The 12092-nt window shown below is 32.9% G+C and overlaps 2 long non-coding RNA genes across 4 annotated transcripts; one reads left to right on the forward strand and one right to left on the reverse strand.

Moving 5' to 3' along the window:
• Nucleotides 1–817: 817 nt before the first annotated feature.
• Nucleotides 818–10831, reverse strand: LOC148206795 (uncharacterized). The gene is made up of 3 exons (XR_015786477.1): nt 10596–10831; nt 10371–10479; nt 818–1077 (listed from the first exon to the last, which is right to left on the reverse strand). It is a non-coding gene; the product is annotated as an uncharacterized LOC148206795 (long non-coding RNA).
• On the forward strand, nt 2430–5920 carry LOC148206796 (uncharacterized). 3 transcript variants are annotated; one of them, XR_015783742.1, is made up of 7 exons: nt 2430–2934; nt 3531–3608; nt 3796–3874; nt 4024–4245; nt 4392–4554; nt 5007–5187; nt 5433–5920. It is a non-coding gene; the product is annotated as an uncharacterized LOC148206796 (long non-coding RNA). The 3 variants fall into 3 exon arrangements; XR_015783740.1 differs by having other exon boundaries at nt 2431–2934; nt 5007–5920; XR_015783741.1 differs by having other exon boundaries at nt 2432–2934; nt 3560–3608; nt 5007–5920.
• Nucleotides 10832–12092: the final 1261 nt, after the last annotated feature.

Consider the following 12092-nt stretch of genomic DNA (forward strand, 5'->3'; position numbering starts at 1 on the left):
GAATGAAACCGGGGCATATACAATTATTTTGAATTTTTTTAAAGATGTTTAGGCATCGAGTTTGTGCAGAACCGTGTTAGTAGCTTGCATACGGCTTCGGGTTTCTGTGCATATGATAGAGATGTTATTGTAACTTCTTAAATGAGTTGACTCATGATTTATCAGTATCATAATTTTTTAAAGTATCTAATAATCAACCAACACAAACGAGTACATTGAGTGAGTGAAAAATTTAAATTTGTCTAAATTGTGTCTTACTCATTCGTATTAAATCTTCTCAATCTATCTCATAAAATGATTCAATCATAACATTATTACAATTTAAATTGAGAAATTGGAGTTAGATTGAGTAATTGTAAAAATATTAATATTTTTTCTTACCTCTCTTTAAGTTGATATTAGTAAATATTAGATAATTTTCTTTAAAATGTAAAAAAAAAACTTTGAAACTAGTATTTCAGTATATAAGACAATGTACATTGATTTCATAATCTCATATTTTAGAATTTGTTCAAAAAAGTAATTCTTAACAAATAAAACTAATTGATTGAAAGGAAAAAACAATATATTTAGAAAGAAAAAATTGAGTAACTTGTAATGATTTAAATAAATATAATAAAATTAAATTCATAGATGTTAATGGATCGATATATACATCAGAACAAATTCATTAAGAAGATATAACGTTGAGATATAAATCCAACTTATATAAAAAAAAATACATTACTTCCAACTAAAAAATAAATAAAACAATGGATTTATAAATATTTTACTTTATAAAGTGTTTAACTTTCTCATTTATAATTAATGTGAAATATAAACTCGTACAACATCATATAATTAATCCATAAATTAAACATTTTACCCACATAAATTATATTTATCATAAGAATTTACTATTCTTGTGGAAACATAAATTAGAATAAAAGTCTAAACATTTATTAACATTTCTAGTATTGACTTGATGACATCGATGTTAATGAGTCAACCAAATAGTTTTTGTTGGATCACTATACATACCTCTTTGGAACTTAAAAGAATGAGTCGCACTTGCAACAACAACAAAGTTCAATTATACTGCAAAATAAAACAATATCAACTTGTATTTTCCTTACCAACTAATATCACAATTAAACAAATTTTGAAATAACAATAACAATATATCAAAGCTACTTATAAAGTTACGAGAAAAAAAATTCATAAAAAAATTATAATTAAAAAATGAAATATTTTTTATTCTCTTTATTTGATGTTTTTTAAATTATTTTTATTTACATGCACAAAATAAAACAAATATGTCAATTAAAAAATCCTTTACCTGATTTAATGCATTGTGTTGATAAAAACTAGTAAAAAAATATTCCACACACAAATAGTATATATATATATATATATGATGAGTAAGAAGAATAAGAAAAAGAGAAGGAAGATGAAAAGGAAGAAGAGAAGTCAAAAATAACAACACGATGATGGCGAAGCTTCGACAGGGATGTCAAAGGTGTGACATTAGCGGTAAAAGCACATTAACAACGCGACAACAATCACTGTCGAAGTTGGAGAATAAGGTGGAAGAGGAGGAAAATAGAAACATGAGTTGAGGCGGCAAAAGCAATGGTGACAACGATGACAATAAGAAAAAAGGCTGGGAAAGGAGGAGGAGGAGAAGACGAAAAAAAAAAGAAAGAAAATAAAAAAGAGTATTTGTGACACTTATTGATATATTTTAGTGACGACCATAATTCATCAGTAATGATTATTTAGAGTCAGAATCCGAGAATAGATATTTATATATGGATTTGTGGTAATATGTAATTACCAATGTGTTTTGCATCCGTCAATAATATTTATTAAAAAATATTTTATCAACAATTTTTTTTCATGTTGATAAACTTAAATTACCAACATATTTTTAATGTTATTGACAGATTGTGTTTGTCGGTAGTTAACAATTATCTTGTATGAGAAAATAAAATAAACTCTACTTGCTAAATATGGTTATTGTTATATGTTTATATATTATGATAAAATTATATTTTGAAATACATTATGCATTATTATTTATAGATAATTAATATTTAAGGTGTTGTTATATTTCTTACAAATACAATGTTTAACTTTAATTTGTGTTTAATTAGATTTAATCAATGTTTGAGTTTGTGGGGTCGAAGTTAATCATCTTTCAAGTTCCATTCACTAGTGGAAAATATACTTTTTATAGCTATTTTTTATATCTTTTAAAATTTATCAGCTATAAAAAGTGGTGTGGTGGCAATTTTGTAAATATAAGAAACTTTTTTACACCGGTTATAATAAAAATAGGTATAAAAAGTAGTATGGTGGCATTATAGTAAAAAAAATACAAATATTTTATACCGATTAGGATTCAAATAGGTATAATTTTTTTTTTATTTTATCCCTCTTAACCTAATAGCCGGTGTAGATTAATATTTTCTCTTTTGAATTATGCAATTTCTTTCTCCTTCTCATTCTTAGTCCTTCGTTCTCCTCTCTTATCCTTCGTTTCAGTGTCCATTGTAGCCACCTAGCCTAGATCCGCAACATCTCCTGCGTCCACGACGGTGACCTCAACCCTAGCCTAGCTCCTCTCTTACCTCAGCCAACTAACGGTGGCGGTGAATTCGAAAACGAAGAAGAAAGAACTCTTGTCTCGGTGTGCAGCGCCGAATCCATGGCAAGGCTGACGGAGATGGCGACGTTCTGAGTCCCGTTCTGTACCGCAAAGTTGCGCGGATTTGTGAAGTTCCACAACCTCGCTAAGATTTCGCGGCCAAACAAGAATAATAAGAGGAAGGAGGGAATGGAAGTGGAAGACGGTAGGCCGTGGGGCATAACGATTTCCGTGGTTGAGGTACAAAGACCAGTGGAACAAAGACGAACAACTAACAGCCACGACAACAGATGTTCTCTCTGGAGGTACAAAAAATGTTCCTATTTTGCTCTTAGACTCTAATTTGGACTGCAATTGTGTTAGTTATATGGGTAAGTTGTCTTTGTTTGTGTGCTAAACCAAGAAGCTGAACATAGAAATGAAAATTCTCGTGGAGAATTGAAAGAGATAAAGTCACGAAAATTTTGAGTCTATTACAGGTGTTTGAGATTATAGAGGATTATTTTAGGGTTTTATATGTTGGATTTTGAGTCTATTACAGGTGTTTAACTTTTCATGTGCTATATTATTTTTAATGATTTTGTTGACTCCAGTCTTTGAGGTTGATTTTAAGCCTCTAAAAGTTTTTTTGTTGAGAAAGAAAGCATGTATTTTACATCAATATTTCCAATATGGTAAATGTTTTCTTTCCAATCGTGAAATTCACACTGCTTGTTAGAATTATAGTCGACAATGTACATATACATGTACCAAAGAATCATGGAGTGTTTGTGGTATGATGATATGGAGATTCTTTTTTCTTACATGTATTGGGTTAGGGATCACTTATAACACAAATCTGCATCAATTTTAAAGTACCAAAGCTTATCAATTTTAAGCTGACTATTGACTTTTCTTCTAGGATATTACTTCTAGCTCTTTTGATTGCAGAATTGACTTTCTTATGGAGATCTCATCTATCAGAGAATTAGCTGATATGGTAAGAATTATGAATATCTCTTGTAAATAATGATATTTGAATCTAGGGTAACTTTTTGAGTATGAGAAACAGAGCCAAGTGTATGTAACACACGTCCAGTACTTATTTTTGCTTCTTGCTTCTGATTGATCTATATTGGATAGTCTATAATACTATGGCTCAATCTTCAGACATGATGCCCTTGCAGATGAATTAGCCATGCTGAAGCAAGTAAATGAGTTTGCTGCAAAGGGTCTCAGTCCTCCAAGAAAGAATGGATTTGCCAGGTACTATTTCTTTTGAAAACAAGTTAATTTAATTTGTCAAGTCTTCCTCTTAAGTTCTCAAAAATATTTGATCTTTGAGGTACTGATGCATAGAAGATATGATGGATAACATATGTTTTCCTGGCTGCTTTTAAAATTGTATTTCCCAGGGCATCCTCCATGTCACCAAATGCAAGAATGACCAGAATAGCTTCACTTGAGAACATGCTGAGTATATAATCTAATTCACTTGTTGCAATACCTTCTAAACTTTCTGAGGCAGAAGAACGAGAAAGAGCCATCTCTAATCGTGGACGCTGGAATCAATTGCGTTCATTGGGAGAAGCGAAGAATTTGCTTCAATATATGTTTAATTCTGCTGCACATGCTAGGTCCTTTGACCTATACCTTTTCTCTCTATAATTAATTATATTTTTTTCTTCAATTCTCTATAAATAAGATAACTAAACAATTTTCTAATTGAACAAAGCACAATTGTGATATTGTATACTGTTATGAATTTGTGTGTTGACAATAGGTGCCAACTCTGGGAGAAGGACATGGAGTTAAGGGAAATGAAAGATCAAATAAAAGAACTTGTTGGTCTCTTACGCCAAAGTGAGATGAAGAGAAAAGAAGTTGAGAAGGAACTAAAAGTAAGAGAACAAGCTAATGGAAGCACACTGGCTACACCACCTTCCGTAAGAATATTGTTACTGAGTTATCTGCTAATTACATTTACTAAAAACTTTAATTAATAAGATTGGAATTCAACTTACTTCCTCATAAGGTAATTTCTTCTTTTTGATGGACGTATTCAGCGCGTCAATTTTGTTATATTTGGTATAGCTAGTTATAGATTCCAAGTACCATAGTTAAAGATTCCAAAGTAAAAAGTTTGTTCTAATTATTTAGTTAAAAGTTTTGAAATTTTGATAGGAAATTTTATTTGGTCCAGAGGGATATTGAAAAAGGAAAATTAATTATTGCATTAATTACTGCATTAAGCTTTAATAAAACTCATGGATTTTATTAAAGTTTTAGAGAAAATCTCTACAGGGAAAATTTATTCATGTAATAATAATAGATCATATATTCTAACTGCTATTTTGTTCCCCTTGACGTGCTCATGAATTTCTTGGCTTTCATGTAGGTTATGCAGAGAATGATATACGTGCTGAATTTTTGTATGATTATAGAAGGAAAGAGTTAGGCTTTGCTATATATTAGGTGATATGTTTTAGGATCAGTCCTATTCATGTGGCTCAGTATTTTTCGAACCACAAGAATTATCTTAGACACATGCATTGGAAATAATAGAGCACTAGGTGCAGGTAAATTAATGGTGACCATTCTTTTTTAAATTTGTCTTCAGTTAAAACTTCTTGCAAACCACTGTCAAACCTGTGGTCTCAAAAAATTGTATAGTCCAATATTCTTTAAACGAATACATAACTGACCTTTCAACTTTTCATTTTGCTATATTTTGTGCTAATTATTAGTTATATATAATTCGAACATTATTATCCAAAAAAGTTTAGTATGGTATTGATCTAACATCCATCGTTTCTTTCAACAGAGTAATATAATTGGTTGTTGAAGTAATGTATATGCCTGCCAGTCTTCAATAATGTTGTCCAAATCTTGGAAATTTTGCCATAATTTTTCACATATGGATGATCTTGGAGGTATGTTGCAATGTAATGTTTGGACAAAGGTACCCAAATAATGAAAAACGAAGATGTCGCTTGCTTGAAGACAATCGTAGATTCTGGACAGACAAACTATCTTGGAAAATAGTCTGTTCATACTAACAGTACAAGTACAAGACACAAAAGAAAGACTTTTTTGTCAAGTCTTGGGAAGCTTATTGTGTATGTTATTCTTTATTGCAAGTTCTTACGGTCCTATGGTGTTTAAGAAAATTGATTTTTGTATATAGGTTCTATGTTGTAGCATTTTTCACATAACAGGAGGAAATTCCTGTGTAGTTTTTTAGTTCTCTAGTACTGGACGTGTGTTATTTTATTATTTAGTAGTTTATGATATGTTTTCTTAGTTATTTAATTGATCATGGTCATTGTTACTTTATAATTTTATATTATTTTGATAATATTTGTAGAAAACGTATATTATTTGTCTTGGAAGTACATAGTATCAATCTTATTTAATAGTTCTTTACAAGTTTCAATGTACATGTAACAGGATGTTCACGAGGAGTAGGCGATATTTTTTTTAACATTTTGTAGATGGTTAGATGTATTTAATATTATATTTTGAGTTTAGGAACTATTTTTTTGTGTAACTAGGTTAGGTAAAAATATTTAGGAACTTTGTTAGGTAAATATAACATTGAGTTTAGGAACTATTTTGATGTGTTAATAATAGAAAATATATTGATTATATTTTGAGTTTAGGAACTATTTAATATTACATTTTGAGTTTAGGAACTATTTTTTGTGCAATTATGTTAGGTAAAATTATTTAGAAACTTTGTTAGGTAAATATAATATTGAGTTTATAAACAATTTAGATGTGTTAATAATAGAAAATATATTGATTATTTTGCTCGTTATAGATTATTTAGACTATATTTTGGGATTGATATGGATAGTAGCACATGCAAATCTGCATTTTAAAAGAACTCACTTTTTACACCGGTTATGACTCTAATAGGTATTAAAAAAGTTTCATTTTTTATACCTATTTTAATTTTGACAGGTATAAAAGTAAGTCTTTTTATGTGAGATTTTCCATACCTGTTCTACGAACATTAGGTGTAAAACCATTCTTTTATACCTACTCTCGGATCGGTATAGAAAAACAAATACTTCTATACCCCCTACTTTTATACCCGCTCAAAAACAGGTATAAAAAGTCATTTTTAACAGGTATAAAAAACGTTTTTTGGCATAGTGATTCTCTAACTCATTACAATGGTCACCGTTTGTTCTTCACTCCATTCAATCGCACTGGTCACCATTCGTTCTTCACTCCATTAAATCGCATTTGGACGTTATCAGAAGATAATTTATGCCACAATCAGTAAATATTTGACAGTCTTAGCAATAAACGCATATTAAATGTCACACTACCTCAAACTTGTATTTATAAATTTCGCAATGGACTTTGGATTGGCCTAATTATAGCCCAACTGATAATGATTTTGTTTGGGCTTAAGTTAATCATTGTCGATCCTAATTGTTCTTTAGGGCTGACCACTTTGTTCATGTTATCCGATCGACCGGTCTACCAAATATTCCTGACTAGTGTAACCAGACAGTCATACAATACACAGACTTCCCAAGCTCGAGCATATCTTGATGTGCGAAGGGGTTTGTAGTTAAAAAGGATTTTCTCACTTTGTAGTGAGTAACCACATTAAATATTATCCTAGGGATGTGTCGGTTGGGAGAAGTTACAACCGATGGAAGTGTGATACGTGACACATTATGATTCGTGCATCTCTTGAAACGAAAGATCGTGAGGTACGAATCATCATATCTTCCTTCATTTAACGGTCAGGATCGGTTCGTTGGAGTGCCCATTTCATCTATAAATGAAGGGGCGCTCAACGTCCTTTTCACCATTTCTCTCCAATTTCTTTGTAGGAACCGAGCGTTGCACACTTCTTCTTTTAAAGATAATAATGTTGACAGTTCTGCTATCTCCTCTAAGGAGTTTGAAGGAAGGGGAGGTTGGGGTTATGCCAATAGCACTTTGGCTTCATCGGTGTCATTAGCGTCATCAGTATCATTGGTCGGGTCTTCCATCTTTGGATCAACCGAGCAGGAGGTGGATTCGAGTGACGCGACGATGGGTGTAGATATCAATAATGCCACTACCCGAGCCAACGTGGGTTAGGTTGCTACAATTGAAGTAGACACAACCAAGGAGTGGACTGAATCTTGCACGTTGGTCCCGCCCGTTCTAGGGTACGGTTGAGCTCCTTATGAGGTTGAAAAGTATGTGTCTCACTTCATCATGGGACAATCCTTGGAGGAATTCGTTGGTATAGTGGACCTAGTTAGGGCAACAACAGACCCCAAACATTTCAAGCTTGCCGTGTGCAAGAAAAATGAGCGAGTCTTCCATGGCAAAAAGGGTGTCACGCTGAATTTCTTCTATTCGTATTCCACCTTGGTTAAGGTTATGATCGTCTGATTGCCCTTCAGCGAATTCTAGATGAATTTTTTGATTTATGGGTCGAGGTTAACAATCTTCTAAGTTTTGTTTATCCAACTCCTTACATTGTTCATTGTTCGTCCTTCACTCCGTTCGGTTGTACTAGGAGGTTACCTGTAATACTCTGATGTCAAAGTCAACAAAGATTCAACCATATGTAACTAACCTACCATACTACCTCAAACTTGAATTTATAGATTTTAGAATGGGTTTTGGATTAGCGTCAACTTAATTACGATCCAACTTGTAATGGTCGTGCTTTGACTTAAGTTAATCATCCTCGATCCTAATTGTTGCTTAGGGGTGACCGCTTGGTTTATGTTTCCCGCCATCTACCAAATATTTATGATTAGTGTGACTCATCGATTTTAAACTGACCAGACGGTCATATAGTAGAATCAATTTAACAAATATTTTTCTTATTAAAACTTTTATATTTCAATATTTCTTTTTGCTAATTCCATTTAACTTGATTTTAGTTTATCTACTTTTAAACTCATGAATTTAGTTTGTGTAAATTTTAAAAATACGCTAATTTACACTAGTAAAAAATTGCATTTTTAACTCGTATATTATGCTTCAGTTTTTTCGGAACCGAAGCGTATTAGACGCGGTGGCAGGGCTGTAATTTTTAAATCATTATATGCCTCGGTTGCTAAACAACCGGTGTCTAAAAGACATACTGACTCGGTTAACAGAATGGACCGAGGTATATACCTCAGGTGAAAAAGTTACTGCCTCGGTTAACAGATGGATCGAGGCATATATCTTGGGCTTGGACTGATCCACTTCGAGAAAACCTAGCAGCTACCTCTTTTTCCTTTTATTTTTCTCACTTCTCTCTCGTTCCAATCTCACTTCTCTCTCGTTCCAATCTCCACTTCGAGAAAACCCCGCCGCTGCCCCTCTCTCGTTCCAATCTCCACTTCGAGAAAACCCCGCCGCTGCCCCGCTGCTGCCTCGCCGCTGCCTCGCCACTGCCGGGAGCCACCACCACCTCGTTCTGGGCGACAGCTCGAGTGCAGCTTCTACCTCACCTGCCATTGCGTCTCTGGAGCGAAGAGCAAGCAACCCCGCCGCTGCCCCGCCGCTACAAGGAGCCACCACCACCTCGCCTGTGCAAGCGGCCCCGTCTCTGGAGTGAAGAGCAAGCGGCCCCGTCTCTGGAGCGGTGGCTGTTGGCGGTGGCTTTTGGCGGTGAAAAATCTCAGATCTACAGATCTGAAGGCCCGGCTATTGGCGGTGGCTTTTGGCGGTGGTTGTTGGCCGTTCGCAACCTCACGGTGAAGCCGAGGCCAGTCGTCGGACCGCTGTTGCTCATCAAAGTCGTCGTTGTTGGCTCCATTTTACGCAGGTGAAGGTGAAGAAGGAGCAGAGCACGGGCTTAAGGATTTTTTCGTTTTTGTGTTTTCTTTTTTGTATTGTATGATCCTGTTATATTTATGAAAGAATCTGAATATGATTTTAGCCTCTCTGGATATTTTTCTCTCTGGTTGTGAGATTTTGCTCTCTTTTTCTGGTTGTGGTTTCATAGAGTTTGAGATTGAAAGATGCAACAGCGGAAATGATAATAAAGATGTAATAGAGAAAATGATAATAAGTTAATCTGATGGAAGGTGATCTGATGGAAGGTGATATGTTAATGGAGGTCATCGGCTTGGAAAATCGAAAATCACTATACTGCCTCGGTTCAGGTCTCAAACGAGGCAGTAGAATCCAAGATATTGGCTCGGTTCAGTAGAAACCGAGGCAAAATCCTATCATTTTTCGACTCGGGTCACAACCGAGGCAAAAAGAGATAAACTTTTTACCTCGTCTGTATATGCCTCGGTTAGAAAACCGGTGTCTATAACCGAAAATAACCGAGGCCATATCCCTTGAGTGTACTAGTGTTAGTTTTGTTGATGTTTAAACTAATTGGAGTGGCAGAGGAGTTGATATTAAAATGTTAGATGTCAAACTTTTAATTTGAACGATCTCATTGAATGCCTCTATTTTAAAATAGAGAAACTAAATTTGATTTACAGAGAATTATGTATCATGAAAACAAAATATAAAAGAAATTATACGTTACAAATGTTACGTTATATATAAAAGAAATTATACGTTACAAATTTTAAGTATTCGAAATATATTTATTTATCATGGACATTGTACAAACTAATATACTAGTAAATATAGTATTATGAAATTTTAAATTAATATTAATTTTTTTCTATAATCATATATTAAATAATTAATTCTGAATTATCGTAATCTAAGTCCTTAAAAACATAGAATAATTTTGAGAATCATTGGGTAAGAAACAAAAATAAAATAAAATGAGACATACCATTTTTCAAAACAACCCATTTCTTGGTTGGGTGGAAGAGGTTGTTGAACGTACTGTGGAGCACCGTCTAGCGGCGGGTAAACCGGTGGAGTGTGAGGGTCCTTTGCTGCTGTTGAGTCACATATAGTGTTCACAACATAACGACCGTTAATCAGATTTTATTACCCAAAGCTATTAACCCAGAAAATAAGTAACTTAAATTAAAATAGATAGATAGATAGATACCCTGTGGGGGAGGAGCACCTACTGGGGAGTGTTTCTCATCATCGTCGTGGCTCATCTTATTGGTGTTTTGATAGCAACCCTTGATTCAATTGCTTGTATAGACTGAATGGTTTGCGATGCATTGAGGAATAGGGTTTTTGTATATAAAAGATGATTGAGTGGCAGTGAGAGTTTGAGAGAAAGACGAAGAATCTATGTTTCCTTCCATTATAGCATTATATACACGTTAAAAATGATGCTTTGCTTTCAAAATCAGCAATTATACTTTCAAGATGCTTTGCTTAAGATAATAACAGGGTTAAATACCTAAAAATCGAATTTAAAGAAATTTTAAAGTGAAAAGTAAATAAAACAGTAATTTTATTTTTTAAATGTATATTTTTCTGTCACTCCTTAATATATATATTAAGATTTAAAATAAAAAAGTTTTCTGAAAAAGAGAAGGAAATGGAAGAGAAAAACACCATTAACAGCTAAACAATGCTTGATGAAAGATAAAGAAAAAGAAAAAGGAGAACAAATACGAAAAACAACAATACGATGAAAGAAAGAAGCAAGAAAACCTAAAAATTATAAGAAGTTGTACATGGCGAATAAAAAAGATATCTAATCATTGTCTCTTCAGCATTTCCACCTTCATACAAAGTACTCGCACCAAATTAATGAATCTTTATGTTAAAAAAAAAACATGTCAGTACCAAGTAAATGACAACACAAAACCTAATAAATATACGACTACCAAATTTTCAAAGGGGACATTTTCGCAATTTCTCTAGAGTTTTGTTTTCTCAAATATATAAATTGATAATTTAAGGGTTAAATATGTTTTTAGTCCCTAAACTATTGGCCGTTTTTGGTTTTCGTCCCTCTTTCAAAGTAAGGTACAATTTGGTCCTCATTCTTTTCGAAACGTTCGTTTTAGTCTTCGGAATTTTGGTTTTAGTCTTCATTTGTTGCTAAATGAGGACCAAATTTTTAAATAGTGTTTAGTTTTTGAGGACTAAAACGAACGTTTCGAAAAGATTGAGGACCAAATTGTACCTTACTTTGAAAGAGGGACGAAAACCAGAAACGACCAATAGTTTAGGGACTAAAAACATATTTAACCCATAATTTAATTTATATTTTAATTAAATAATATAATTTAATATAATATTATTATTTAGTATGTAGAAGGAATACATTCTCGAAAACATTTTTTTCATGCAAACATTATCCTGCGATTTTAATATTTTATGAAAAATAATCTCCTGCGAAAAGAAATTTTAAAAAGATATAGTTATATAAAAAAAAAGTTGAATTACCATTAGACAATTTTAAGGGATACAATACAACCAAGTGGGGTTCTAATTCCTCGACCTCATTATTTTTCTTCCTGCAACCCCCTAATTTTTTAAATGTTAATTCTACCCTCTTGAGTTAATAATATAAGTTGATTTTATTTGGTTGTCCTTCTTTCATAATTTGAAATCCCTATTTTCGCTGCATATCCCTCAT

Source organism: Vigna umbellata, chromosome 1 (genome assembly GCF_029865625.1).
Source record: "Vigna umbellata cultivar VRB3 chromosome 1, Vumbellata_1.0, whole genome shotgun sequence".
NCBI classification, from domain to species: Eukaryota; Viridiplantae; Streptophyta; class Magnoliopsida; order Fabales; family Fabaceae; genus Vigna; species Vigna umbellata.